Genomic DNA, 15,252 nt, shown 5'->3' on the forward strand with positions numbered 1-15,252 from the left:
AAGTTGACTAGAAGGATTTTGCTTCTCTCCCAGTTACTTTTATAGGGACTTTGATAATAAGTAGCCACTGCCTTTGCTTTTGGGGGAAACTCAACAGACTTTGTTTTGGGACAAAAGGGTCACAGATCTAGAGAGAAGACTGACACAAGGTTAAGGAGTTAAGGCTCCATGCTTCATGATCAGTGCCACTTAATAGTCCCAAGTACCTTTGAAAGAGACTCCTGGTGTTGGATGAGTGGTGGTGCTCAATTTCTTGCATTGCAGAAAGAGAAAATTAATTTTTGACATTATACATTACTTAAAAAACTACTTTTACTTGGTACATGGAATGTTGGACTTAGAGTTAGAAAGACATGATTTCTAATACTGTCTTAATACTTACTAGCTAAGTAATTCTGGGAAAATCTCTAAACCTCTTTCAGTATAAGTTGAATATCTGGCTACTGGACCCAGATGACTCAGGAGGAGAAAATGTGGCTGGTGACCTTGCATAGCCCTCCCTCACCCACATCAAACTCAACTGCAAGTTATGTCATCACCTCCCTGATGTCATGGTCCTCTTCAAGAATGAAGGACAAACACAACATCTGTTAAATGGGGATAACAATAGCACCTACTTCATAAAGTTGCTATGAAGACTAAATAAGTTAACGTATGCAAAGTGTTCTGAAGCCTTAAAATACTATATGAGTGCTAGCTATTGCTATTACTCATGTTACTATTAAGAACCATTGGAAAAAACAAATTTTGGGGTTAGCTTTTAACTCTGGGCTGGGAGAACTAGACAGATTTCAGCTGCAAAATAGTTACTGCTTTGTAAGGGCCTGGATCTGAGGATCTAATGGAAGGTACGGTCTATATCTTTGTTAGATAGCAATGTCTCTATTGATTCAATCTGATTAAATGACTACAATGTGTCTCAAAGTTAGAGATGAATCAACGAAGTACACAGTGGTGAATGAGAAAAGGGAAAGATATTTTTCTTGGTAGAATGGGGGCTGAGCCAAGAATCTGAAAGCTACATCAAAAGTTTAGACTGACATGATAAGTGCTGCTATTCACAAAGCAGTGAAAGGAGAGAGGCAGCCAGCTCTCTGAGAGTCAGAGAGGCCTTGATGTTTATCCCCAAACACTCTGTGGGTTGGCTGGTACACATTGGCATAGGGGATAAATATTTGTTTGACTACCTAGTCCCTACTACTCAAAATATTCAGTCAGTTGAAGGGTTTTTATTGCATGTAACTATAGGAAATGAGATTAGATTTAACAAATAACAGAACAATGAGAAAGTTGCTGAGTGAAAGAATTATAGAATCACAAATTTGAAAGGAACATTAGAGACCATCTAGTATAACACATACTTAAACAAAACTCCACTCTACAACATACCTTTTACATTGAAAACTTGTATTTGAAGACCTTAAGTGAGAAGGAACTCATTGCCTTCCAAAGTAATCCATTACAGTCTTCTAAACCTTACTTTTCTTCCCCTTACCCATCCCCTCAAATCATTGACCCAGTGACACTGGCTTTCTTGCTTTTCTTCATACTAACACCCCGAATCTTGACTCAATACATTTTCATTGAATTTCATTCGTGTTCCCCATGCCTTGAGCTCTTTCCATCCTCACTTCCTTGACTTTCTTCAAGTCTCAGCTAAAGGCCAATCTGCAGCAACACAATTGCTCCAGTCTTCCTTAATATCATTTTCTTCCCACTGGGACTACCTCCAAGTTATCCTCTACACACACACACACACACACACACACACACACACACACACACTCATACAAATGCATATACACACATATTCGTACATATATATGCACGCATAACACACACATAGCTTCTTTGTATTTAGTTGTTTGCTTGTTTTCTGCCCCTTTATTCTGTGAGCTCCAAAAGGAGAAGGTCTATTTTTGGTTTCTTGAGAATGTATTCTTCTTTTTCTTGTGTTCCTGGTGCTTAATATATTTCCTGACACCCAGTAGATGCTCTATAAATGCTTTACTTCAGTATAGCTCTAATTGTTAAAAGATTTCTCCTTACACCAAGTCTAAATTTGTTTCTTTTCAAATTTTTCAAATTCTACCCATTGCTCCTAATTCTGATCTCTAAGATTCAATCCTGGTCTCTAGGAATCAATCTCAAAAATTGTAAAAGCATATAAAAGTAGACACCTCTGATCTTCTCTGAGGTAAGAAATGTCTAGGTCTTCTCTTTCTTAGTTCCTGTTCTATTTCACTAAAATATATTTTCTCTAAAGTGAGCGTTCTTATAAAGGAATCAAAGAAATGAACTCTCTTGAGCACCTTTTTTTTATAATAACTAAAGTGAGAAGCAATGTGGCATTAGACTTAAGTCTTGCCACTGGCACATACTGGCTGTGTGATTGGGCAAGACATTTGATTTCTCAGTGTTGCAGAAGATCCCTATGACTGTAAGTTACAAATGAGCAGCTATGCTATGGTGGTGGAATGAGTTTCCTCAATGGAAGTTATATACAAAGATAAAATAAGATCATAGATCTGAACCTCAACATTCTTCCCTTGTTTTCTCCAAAAAGTATCTAAAACTAAAATCTAGTCATAGATTGATTTGGGTGGGAAAGCTTTTCAAGAACTCAGGCCCAGTTCCTATCATTTGCCTCAAGTCTGTTAGACAGATCTATTGAGGTTCCTTGCCTAAAGCATGCCTGTATTTAGGTTAACCCTGATGCTAAAGATAGTGGGACTCTGAGGTACATTCTGAGCCTGCTGGACAGATGTGGTTTCTGAATCATTCTCTCTACTCCTTCACTAGATTTCAGTTGTACCATTGTCCTAGCACTAGCTGATTTCTACTTCCTTAGTCGAAGAAGGTCCTTACCTACCTGTTCCTTTTCTGTAAGATGACCAAGTAAAGATAAGGATTTGCCTAAGATCTCCCAAATTTCCCTCCAAACAACATTAGAATAACTCCTCAAAATGAATTCAAGAGCAGCAGAATCAACAAAAATGATGAGATGAAACAATTTTCCAGCCAAACACAACTTAGAAGTTTGGCAGAAAAAGTTTATCTCATTGTGGCAAGAATTTAGCACAGTCCAGTAAATTAGTGGTAGCAGCAAGGCACTGGATTCTGCAGCTCTCAGTCCATAGACAAAAGGGGGTTGGAAAACTGGTTAGAAGTTGATTACTGGAAACCCTTTGCTGGCACTGGGTGTAAGACTCTGTTGTTCTGCCCATATGTAGTTTTAGGTTACAGCCCCAAGGTTAGGAGGAGAACTAGAAAGAACAAGGAACCTGGAAACAGTTCAGTTTGTGGTCACTCACAGACCAGAGTACAGACGAGGAGAACATTGACCACATCTCTTTTTGGATCACTGTGTCTCAGAAACATTGAAATTTACTGACACCTAGAATAAGCTCTGAATAAAAAAAAAAATACCTGCAGCTTGGAATATTCCCCCCTCCATCCTAGGAGTGGAACCCAACTTTAAAATAAAGGTAAAAATCAAAGAAAAGACTGGAAAAATGAGCAAATATAAAAGAACCATGTCATAGAAAGTTACTAGGGAGACAGGAAAGACCAAAATATGAACTCAGAAGAAAAAAAATGATATCAAAACAGCTACACGCAAAACCTCAAAGAAAATTGTGAATTGTTTTCAAACCCTAGAAGATCTCAAAAAAAAAATTAAAAATCGAATAAGAGTATCAAAGGAAAAATGGGGGGGGGGGAAATGAAAGTGATGCAAGAAAGTCAACAGCATGATAAAGGAGGTACAAATATGTTGAAGAAAATAAATAGAATATACCAAATGTTTAAAAAGGCATTAAAATCTACTAAAGAGAACCCCTTAAAAAGTGGAATAGGCCAAATGAAAAAGGAGGTACAAAAGCTCATTCAAGAAAATAGTTGCTAAAAAATTAGAATTGGGCAAATGAAATGCAGTTACTCCCATGAGACATCAAGAAACAATAAAACAAAATCAAAAGGATGAAAAATAAAAGAAAATCTGAAATATCTCATCAGCAAAACAACTGACATAGAAAGTACACCAAGGAAAGATAGTTTAAGAATTATTGGACTACCTAAAAGTCATAATAAAAAAAAAAAACAGCCTAAACATCACATTTCATAAAGTTATCAAGAAAAACTGCCTTCATATTCTAGAATCAGAGGGTAAATGCACCCTTTTCAGATCAAAATGCAATAAAAATTATATTCAATAAAGGGCTGTGGAAACATAGATTAAAAATTAATTGGAAAAAAATCTAACCTTAAAATTGAGTGGGTCAAAGACCAAATCACAGAAACAATTATTTCATTAGAGTGACAACAATGAGAAAATGCACCAAAATTTAGGGAATGAAGCCAAAGCAATACTTAGAGGAAAAAATCCTACCTCCAAATGGTTAAAACAATAAAATAGAGGAAGAATAGATCAATGAACTGGGCTCCAAGCTAAAAAAACTAGAAAGGACAAATTACAAATGCTTAATTAGAAATTAAATAGAAAATGCTGAAAATCAAGGAAGAGATTAATAAAATTGAAAACAATAAAACCATTGAACTAATATGTAAAACTAGGAGCTGTTTTTATGAAAAATCAATAAGACATTGGTTAATTTGATCTTAAAATAAGAAATAAAACAGAATTACCATTATCAAAAATGAAAAGGGTGAATTCAAGATCAAAGAAGAAAATCAAATCAATTATTAGGCGCTCCCTTGTCCAATTATATGCCGACAAATCTGACAATCCAAGTGAAATGGAAAAATAATTGCAAAAATATAAATTGCCCAGATTAAAGGAAGAGGAAATAGAATACTTAAATAACCCTGACTTAGAAAAAGAAATAGAACAAGTCATCAGTGAGCTCTCTAAGTAAAAAATACCTAGGACCAGATAGGTTCACAAGTGAATTCTGTCAAATATTTAAAGAAAAATTATTCCAATATTATATAAACTATCTGGAAAAATCAACAAAGAAGGAACCCTTCCAAATTCCTTTTATGACACAAATATGGTACTGATACCTAAAGCAGGAAGAACAAAAATAGAGAAAGGAAACAGTAGATCAATTTCCCTAATGATTATTGATGTAATAATTTTTTTTTAAAAAGGGATTACAAGGAAAGATGGCAAGGAGATTACAGATTACATTCTTATACTAAGAATATAGGGCTGGTTCAATATTAGGAAATTCAGGGAAGCACAGAATAGTTTACCTGTCAGATCTATGGGGAAGAGAAAAATTTATTTTTTTAATTAATTTTATTTATTTTCATTGTTCTACAATCACTACCATATAACTTAGATTATTATTTTTCCCTATCTCCCCCCTACCTCCCTACTCCTTCCCTGAGATGGTATACAATTTTATATATGTTTTACTCAAACATTTTTGTTAAATGCATTTTCACTATAGTCATGATGAGAATTAAATTGAATGGAAGAAATCATAAAACAAACCAAAACATAATACACACAAACAAAAAAAATGATCTGCTACATTCTGCGATTGAATTCCATAGTTCTTTATCTGGATGTGGAAGGCATTTTTGTCTTAGAAGACCTTTGGGAATTTTTTTGTTTTTAAGTCCTTGCATTGCTACAAAGTTCCAAGTCTACCAGAAAAACACTCGCACACTGTGGTTGTTGCTGTGCACAAAATTCTCCTGGTTCTGCTCCTTTCACTCAGCATCAGATCATATAAGTCTTTTCAGGCCTCTCTGAAGTCTTCCTCTTCATCATTTCTTATAGTGCAATAGTATTCTATTACATTTATATACCATAATTTATTCAGCCATTCCCCAGTTGCTGGGCATCCCCTTGATTTCCAGTTTTTGGCCACCACAAAGTATGCTGCTCTAAGTACTTCTGTACATGTGGGACATTTTTATGATCCCATTTTTATGATCTCTTGGGGATACAGTCCTAGAAGCAGTATTGCTGGGTCAAACAGTATGCACACTTTTGTAACCCTTTGGGCATAGTTCCAAATTGCTCACAGCTGCACCAACAATATATTAGTGTTCAAACTCTCCCACATCCTCTCCAACATTTATCATCTTCCTGTTCTGTCGTGTTTACCAGTCTGGTAGGTGTGATGTGGTACCTCAGAGTTGTTTTGATTTGTATCTCTCTAATCAAAAGTGATTTAGATCATTTTTTCATGTGACTATAGATATCTTCAATTTCTTCCTCTAAAAATTGCCTGTTCTTATCCTTTAACCATTTATCAATTTGGGGATGACTTGTATTTTTGTACATTTGACTCAGTTCTCTATATATTCTAGAAATGAAGCCTTTATCACATTAGGTCTAAAAATTTTTCCCAGTTTTCCACATCCCTCCGAATTTTGGTTGCATTGGGTTTGGTTGTGCAAAAACTTTTCAGTTTAATGTAATCAACATTATCTATTTGGCACTCCATAATGCTTTCCATCTTGCATTTCATAATGTGTTCTATCTCTTCTTTAGTCGAAAATTCTTCCCTTCTCCCTAAATCTGATAAATACTATTCCCTGCTCCACCAGTTTGTCTACAGTATCAATCTTTATACCTAGATGGTGTACCCATTTGGATTTTATTCTTGTGTATGGTGGTAGGCATTGGTCTATGCCTAGTTTCTGCCACACTTTTATCCAGTTTTTCCAGAACTTCTGGTCAAACAGTGAGTTCTTATCCCAGAAGCTGGGGTCCTTGGGTTTATCAAACAGTAGATTGCTATATTCATTGTGTACTGTCTCTTGAGTACCTAGAATATTCCACTTGTCCACCCTTCCACTTCTTAGCCAGTACCAAGTGGTTTTGATAATTACTGCTTTATAATACAATTTGAGTTCTGGTAGCACTAGGCCACCTTCCCTAGCATTTCTTTTCATTAGTCCCCTTGATATTCTGGACCTTTTGTTCTTCCAGATGAGTTTTGATACTATTTTTTCCAGCTCTAGAAAATAATGGTCTGATAGTTTAATTGGTATGGCACTAAATAAGTAAATTAATTTAGGTAAAATTGTCATTTATATTATATTGACTCAGCCTCCCCACAAGCAGTTGATGTTTTTCCACTTATTTAGATCTGACATTATTTGTGCAAAAAGTGTCTTGTACTTGTATTCATATAGTCCCAGAGTTTGTTTTGGCAGATAAACTGCCAAATATTTTATAGTGTCTATTCTAGATTTAAATGGGATTTCTCTTTCTGTCTCTTGCTGCTGGGCTTTGTTACTAATATATAGAAATGCAGAAGATTTTTTGTGGGTTTATTTTGTAACCTGCAACTTTGCCTAAGTTGTTTATTATTTCAAGTAATTTTTTACTTGAATCTCTGGGATTTTCTAAGTATATCATCATATCATCTGCAAAGAGTGATAACTTAGTTTCTTCTTTGCCTATTCTTATTCCTTGAATTTCTTTATCTTGTCTAATTGCTATAGCTAACATTTCTAGTACTATATTGAATAACAGTGGTGATAATGGACATCCTTGTTTAACCCCTGATCCTATTGGAAATGCATCTAGCTTATCTTCATTGCATATAATGTTTGCTGAAGGTTTTAGGTAGATACTGCCTATTATTTTGTGGAAAGTTCCCTTTTTTCCTATGCTCTCCAATGTTTGTAATAGGAATGGGTGTTGTTTTGTCAAAAGCTTTTTCTGCATCTATTGAGATAATTGTGGTTTCTGTTATTTTTATTGCTGATATGACCAATAATGCTAACAGTTTTCCTAATATTGAACCAGTCCTGTAATCCTGGTATGAATCCTGCCTGATCATAATGCATTATTCTTGTGATAAGTTGCTATATCCTTTTGGCTAAAATCTTATTTAAAATTTTTTGCATCTATATTCATTAGAGAAATTGGTCTATAATTTTCTTTCTCGGTTTTGTATCATGGAAAGAATTTCAGAGTACTCCTTCTTACCCAATTTTTCAAAATAGTCTATATAGTATTGGAATTAACTGTTCTTTAAATTTTTGATAGAATTCACTTGTAAATACATCTGGTCCTGGAGTATTTTTCTTAGGGAGTTCTTTGATGGCTTGTTCAATTTCGTATTCTGAGATGGAGTTGTCTAAGTATTCAATTTCCTCTTCTGTCAATCTGGACAATTTATAGTTTTTTAAAAATACTCATCCATCTCATTTAGATTGTCAAATTTATGGGAACAAAGTTGAGCAAAGTAATTTCTAATTATTGTTTTAGTTTTCTCTTCATTGAAGGTGAGTTCACCCCCTTCATTTTTTACAGTTTTAATTTGATTTTCTTCTTTATTTTTTTAAAACAAATTGACCAAAAGTTTATCAATTTTATTAATTTTTTCATAAAACCAGCTATCAGTTTTATTTATTAGTTCAATAGTTTTCTTAATTTCAATTTTATTGATCTCTTCTTTGGTTTTCAGTATTTCGAATTTGGTATTTACTTGGGGATTTTCAATTTGTTCTTTTACTAGCTTTTTCAGTTGCATGCCCAAGTCATTGATCTCCTCTTTCTCTATTTTATTCATGTACGCATTCAAAGATATAAAACTTCCCCTAAGAACTGTTTTTGCAGTATTCCATAAGATTTAGTAGGTTGTCTCATTATTGTCATTCTCTTGAATGAAGTTGTTGATTGTTTCTATGATTTGTTGTTTTACCCACTCCTTCTTTAGGATTAGATTATTTAGTTTCCAATTAATTTTTGCTTTATCTTTCCATGGCCTTTTGTTGTATATAACTTTTATTGCATTGTGATCTGAGAAGGATACATTGACCATCTCTGCCTTTCTGTACTGGATTGTGAGGTTTTTATGCCCAAGAACATGGTCAATTTTTGTATATGTGCCATGTACCAATGAGAAAAAGGTATATTCCTTTCTATCCCCATTCAACTTTCTCCAGAGCTCTATCATACCTATCTTATCCAGAGTTTTATTCACCTCGTTACCTTCTTTCTTGTTTATTTTAAGGTTAGATTTATCAAGTTCAGAGAAGGGGTGGTTGAGGTCTCCCACTAGTATAGTTTTGCTGTCTATTTCTTCCTTCAATTCCCCCAAACTCTCCTCTAAGAGAGAGAAGAATTTATAACCAAATGAGAGAGAGCATTACAAAATATAAAATAAATAATTTTGATTATATTAAGTTAAGAAGGTTTTACATAGAAACACACACACAATGTAGTTAGAAGGAAAGAAGAACACTGGAAAAAAATTTTTAACAGAAAGTGTTTTGATAAAAGCCTTATTTCTCAAATATGTAGAGAACTGAGCTAAATTTATAAAATATATCATTCCCTAACTGATAAATGGTCAAAGGATATGAACAGGAAGTTTTCAGATGAAGAAATCAAAGCTATTTCTAATCATATGAAAAACATTTTAAATCTCTATTGATTGAAAAAATGCAAATTAAAACAATTCTGAGGTATTACCTCACATCTATGAGACTGACTGATATGATAAAAAAGAAAAGGAAAATGATAACTGTTTTGGAGAATGTAGGAAAATTGGGACACCAATGCATTGTTGATGGAATCGTGAACTCATCCAACCATTCTGGAGAGGGTTTGGAACTATGCCCAGAGGGCTATGAAACCATGGATATCCTTTGATTCAGAAATACCACTGCTAGATCTGTATTCCAAAGAGATCATTAAAAAAGGGAAAGAGGACCCATAGGCACAAAAATATTCATAGCAGTCCTTTCTTGGGTGACAAAGAATTGGAAATTGAGGGAATGTCCATCAGTTGGGGAATGGCTGAACAAGTTGTGGTATATGAATATAATGGAATAGTATTGTGCTATAAGAAATGATGAGAATGATGTTTTCAGAAAAACCTAGAATGCGTTACAAGAACTGATGCAGAGTGAAGTGAATGGAATGAGAAAAACAGTTTACACAGTAATAGCAATATTGTATTATAATCAATTTTAAATGACTTAGATGTTTTCAGCAATACAATGACCCAAGACAACTCCAAAGGACTCATGATAAAAGATGCTACCACTTAAAGAACTGATAGAGTCTGAATGCAGCTGCATGCATACTATTTTTCATTTTTATGGGTTTTTTTTGATATTTGTTTTCTTTCAAGACATGACTAATATGGAAATGTTCTGCATGATTGCAGATGTACAATCTATACCAAATTGCTTCTATCTCAAGAGTGGGGGGGAAGTAAAGGCAGGTGAGAATTTGGAAATCTAAATTTTAAAGAAATATTAAAATTATTAAATTATTAAATATCAAAACTATTAAAATTATTTTACGTGTAATTACACGTAATTGAAAACATTTTATGTTATAATCATATTTGAAACCTGGTTATTGGAACTTGCCATTTTTAATAATAGTCATAATTAATAATAGCCCACCTCCCCCATTTAATTCCTCTGTATTGGTTCTTCCTCTTACACCTCGTTTTTATAAGATAATTACTATTTTAGATTTTCTTGAATTGTTTTACTTTTTAAAGTCATATCAAACAGATCTACCCCAATCTTTCTTATAAGTTATCTAATTACTAGTAACAATCTTAGGCATAGGTTTTACACTTTCCATACATAAAAGGCAAACATACTATCCTTATTGAGTCCCTTGTAATTGGTGATTGGTATGTACTCTTGACTCCTGTATGTCAAATCTTCTATTAAGTTCAGAGTTTTGTTTCTAACAGTCCTGAAAGTCTGGCAATTGATCAAATGTCCATTTTTTTCACTCAGAATTACTGTCATTAACACTAGGTCTTGTGTGATTCTAATTGTGGTACCATAATATGTACATTGGTTTTTTCTTGTTGCTCATAATATTTTGTCCTAGATCTGAGGGTTTCAGAATTTAACTATAATATTCTTGTGAATTTTCCTTGTAGGATCTCTTTCAGGTGGCGATCAATGGAATGTTTCTATTTCTACTTTCCCCTCCTGTTCTAATGCTTCTGGACAATTTTCTTTAATTATTTCTTGTATGATGGTATCAAGATTCTTTTTTTGTCAGAACTTTTAGGTAATGAATTATTCTTGTTTTCTCTTCTTGATCTGCTCTCTAGATATGCTGCTTTTCTTATGAAATGTTTCACATTCTTTTCTACTTTTTAATTTCTTAATCTCTTATGTCTTCACTGGTTTCCCCTTGCACAATTCTGATTTTCTCCTTAAGATTCTGGATCTCCTTTTCTAATTGGTTGACTTTCTTGTCATAATCTTTTTGATATTTTTATATTATTCTTATTTTCCTTTTAATTTTTCCTCAGTTTCTCTTATTTGATTTTTAAACTCTTTAATGAATTCTTTTTGGGCAGGTGACCATTTGGCATTACCCTTTTTTTTATATTTTCATTTATTTATTTTTAGATTTCGACATTCATTTCCACAACATTGTGAGTTCCAATTTTTCTCCCCATCTCTCCGCTCTCCCCACCCTCTAAGGCCTTGCATTCCGATTACCCCTCCCCTCAATGTACCCTCCCTTCTATCACACCCCACCCTTCCCTTATCCCCATCTTCTCTCTTTTCTTGTAGGGCAAAATAAATTTCTATATCCCATTATCTGTATTTCTTATTTCCCAGGTATATGCAATAACAATTCTCAACATTTGTTTCTAATACTTTGAATTCCAGCTTCTCTGCTTCCCTCCCTCCCTGTTCATCCCCACTGAGAAGGCAAGCAATTCAATACAGGCTATATTTGTGTTATTTTGCAAAAGACTTCCATAATAATCATGTTGTATAGTAACCATATTGCCCTCCATCCTACCCTGTCCTCCCTTTTTTTCCCTATTCTCTCATTTGACCTTGTCCCTTCCCAAAAATGTTTACTTCTAGTTACACCCTTCTCCCATTTGCCCTCCCTTCTATCATCCCCCTCACTCCACTTGTACCCTTCTCCCCTACTTTCCTATAGTGTAAGATGTATTTCCATACCAAATTTAGTGAGCATGTTATTCCCTCTTGAGCCATATGTGAAGAGAGTAAGCTTCACTTTTCCCCTCACCCCCTCCCTAGTCTCCTCTACTGAAAAATATTTTTCAGATCTCTTTTATGAGTGATAGTCTGTCCCATTCTACTCCCTTTCTCCTCCCAATATTTTCTTCTCTCACCCCATAATTTTATTTCATTTTTTGTGGATACCATCTCTTCTGATTCAACTCAACCTGTACTGTCTGTCTATGTGTATGTGTGTGTATGTGTGTGTGTATGTGTGTGTGTGTGTGTGTAATCCTTCCACCTACCCAAATACTGAGAAAAGTCTCAAGAGTTACAAATATTATCTTTCCATGTAGGAATGTAAACAATTCAGCTTTAGAAAGTCCTTTATGATTTCTCTTTCCATTTACTTTTTCATGCTTCTCTTAATTCTTGTGTTTGAAAGTCAAATTTTCATCATGATTGGTTGAAAGACCTCTATATCATTGAATGACTATTTTTTCCCTCAAAGTATTACACTTAGTTTTGCTGGGTAGGTGATTCTTGGTTTTAATCCCGGTTCCTTTGACTTCTAGAATATCCTATTCAGCCCTTTGATCCCTTAATGTAGAAGCTGCCAGATCTTGTGTTATCCTGATTGTATTTCCACAATATGCAAATTGTTTCTTTCTAGCTGCTTGTAATATTTTCTCCTTGACCTGGGAACTCCGAAATTTGACCATAATATTCCCAGGAGTTTCTCTGCTGCCACCTCTGTTGTTGCCAGGGACCAGTGCTGGGGGAGCCCTGCTTGCCTCTTGCCCAGCTGAGAAAGCCCTCCTACTCTGACCTTTGAAGCTTTCTTTGTCTTTTGTGGGTTGAGGGATCTGGGACTCTCCCTGCTGGGGATTCTGCCCTGGAGACCTGTTTCAGTCCTGTTCCATCTGGTGACATGTGGCCAGGGCTGGGCTCAGCTCTGCCCAGTGTCCTGTGAGATAGACCTATCCTGTCAGCCTTCCAAGTTACCTTTGGCTCAAAACCTCTTTCATTCTATTGTTCTGTGACTTCTGCTGCTCTAGAATTTGTTGAGAGTCATTCTTTACAGGTATTTTGTGTGCTATTCTACTCTGCTATCTTGGCTCTGCCCCATTTGGCATTATTCTTTGAGGGTAGAAGAGGGTTTCTTTGTTTCATCCTCTTCTGAAGTCAAACTCCAGTCTTCTCTATTCCCAGAATAGTTCTGTATGGTTGGATTCTCTCTCTTTTGCCAGTGAATTTTTTTTCTTTCTTTGTAATAATTTAGTTTTTATAATCACCTCTAGTCCTAGGGTATGGGGGGATGATTCCTCTAACCTCTGACCCTCTCCGGTTCTCCCCTCTAACCTTGAACTCAAACCAAGACCTCCAGCCTCCTGTAAGTGCCCACAGACACTGGCATCCCCATCCCACTGCTTCTGCACTCAACAGGTTGTGCTGGTTCCTTCTTGCCCCACCACTCTTCCTCTTCCCATTAAAGCTAGGTCTGCTGTTCCTTGTCAGAAGAGGTTCCCTACACATTCTCCAGGTCAGACACTCAACTCCCCTCACTGTCCGGGAGATTGAAGTTCCTCAACCAGGGCTGAGGCAGCCTCCCAACCCAGCTAACCTCAGAGCTTGCTGTATTTGCTTTTTTTTTAAAGCAATTTTTGGCTTGTTAAAGCAGAGCCTAACCGGGAGATGTTTACTCTTAAAAGGGAGGAAGTCAAGTCCTGGGATTTTCTTCAAGTCTTCTCCAGTTGTCCCAAGAGGACCCCTGTTTTTCCCCTACTCATTTCTTTTCATGACTCTATATTGCCCAGAGACACTATTTTATCTCTTTTGTAAAGGAAGATCTTGAGAGCTTGAAATTTTCTGACCTATTCCTCCATCTTCTCAGAATCGTCTCTTCTCTAATCATTTTGCTACCTATTGGTGAGAGTTAGTGCTACATTTTAGCAAAGATTGACTGCTTCATCTGCTTTTCCAGGCATCTGAACCTATCTCACTAGTAATTAAAAAAAAATAGCTAGTATTTGAATACTTATGAAATAAATATTTCAGGTTTTTCAAATGCTTTACATGCTATCTCATTTGACCCTCAGAACAACTCTACAAAGTAGGGGTAAGTATTTTACAGATGAGGAAATAGAGGCTAAGACAAGTTGTGACTTGTCCAGGATCAAATAGCTTCAAATTGTCCCAGGAGTATTTGAACTCTGGCATATTGAATGCAAGTCCATTTTCTAACCAAGCCTAGCATCCCTAGATATTTCCTGAGAGAACTGAATTTAACTCATGTGGCAAAGGTATCCTGAGGGAAATTCTTGAGGGACTTTGCCATAACAACAAAGGTGATTGTTGGGAATATACTTATGGATCTGAGGATATCAACCATTGCAGTTAATGTTTAGAGGTGACTCTGTTATCTTTCTTATTGTGATATAGCGCTGAAATATTTAAAATGTCTTTGAATTATATGTTACATCATCAACAAATTGTACAGTTAGTAGCAGCACTCATAATTTGATGTTTATTAAGTTTGTGAGTCTGGGGGGGAGGGAGGGAAAGAAAGAGAGAGAGAAAGACAGAGGCAAAGACAGAGAGAAATAGAGAGAGGAACAAAGAGGGAGAAAAAGAGACAGAGATAGAGACAGGAATAGAGATTTATGAGAAAAGTAGCTTCATTTATATAAATATATGTAAATATATACACACATACTCTCACACATACACACATATATTCTTATTGTTGTTCAGTCGTTTTTCAATTGTATCTAGCTCTTCATAACCCAATTTGGGGTTTTCTTGGTAGAGATTATGCGGCGGCCTGTCATTTCCTTCTCTAGTTCCTTTTACAGTAGTGGAAACTGAAGCAAACAGGTCAAGTGACTTGTCCAGGGTCGTATAGCCTAGTAAGTGTCTGAGGCCTGATTTGAACTCTTCAAGATGAGTCTTCCTGAGTCCAGGTTACCTTGGGGACTCAGAGGTACATGATTAATTAATGAGATAGATTGTACATTTCTACAAATTCATGAGGAAATTTCAGAACATACCCCTTGGCTCCCTTGGAATTTGGAATGAGAATTCACGAAATAAAGAATCAAATATCAGACTGAAGGGTAGCGTCTTTTTGTAGTTGTTTACTTCTACAGTGTCCAAGTTGTACACCCAAACCCACTTAGGCTACACTTAGGTTGTTGCCTGCAAATCCTAGGTTTGCATTGTTTTGCAGTCTACTTATGTTCACCATGTATCTCTCCATTGCCCTGTGGATGATGCTAATTTTAAAATATTTGGAGACTATATCCCATGTTTGAGAAGCATAAAAATGCCAGTAGACAATTGGCC

Source organism: Notamacropus eugenii, chromosome 4 (genome assembly GCF_028372415.1).
Source record: "Notamacropus eugenii isolate mMacEug1 chromosome 4, mMacEug1.pri_v2, whole genome shotgun sequence".
In the NCBI taxonomy this organism is placed as follows: Eukaryota; Metazoa; Chordata; class Mammalia; order Diprotodontia; family Macropodidae; genus Notamacropus; species Notamacropus eugenii.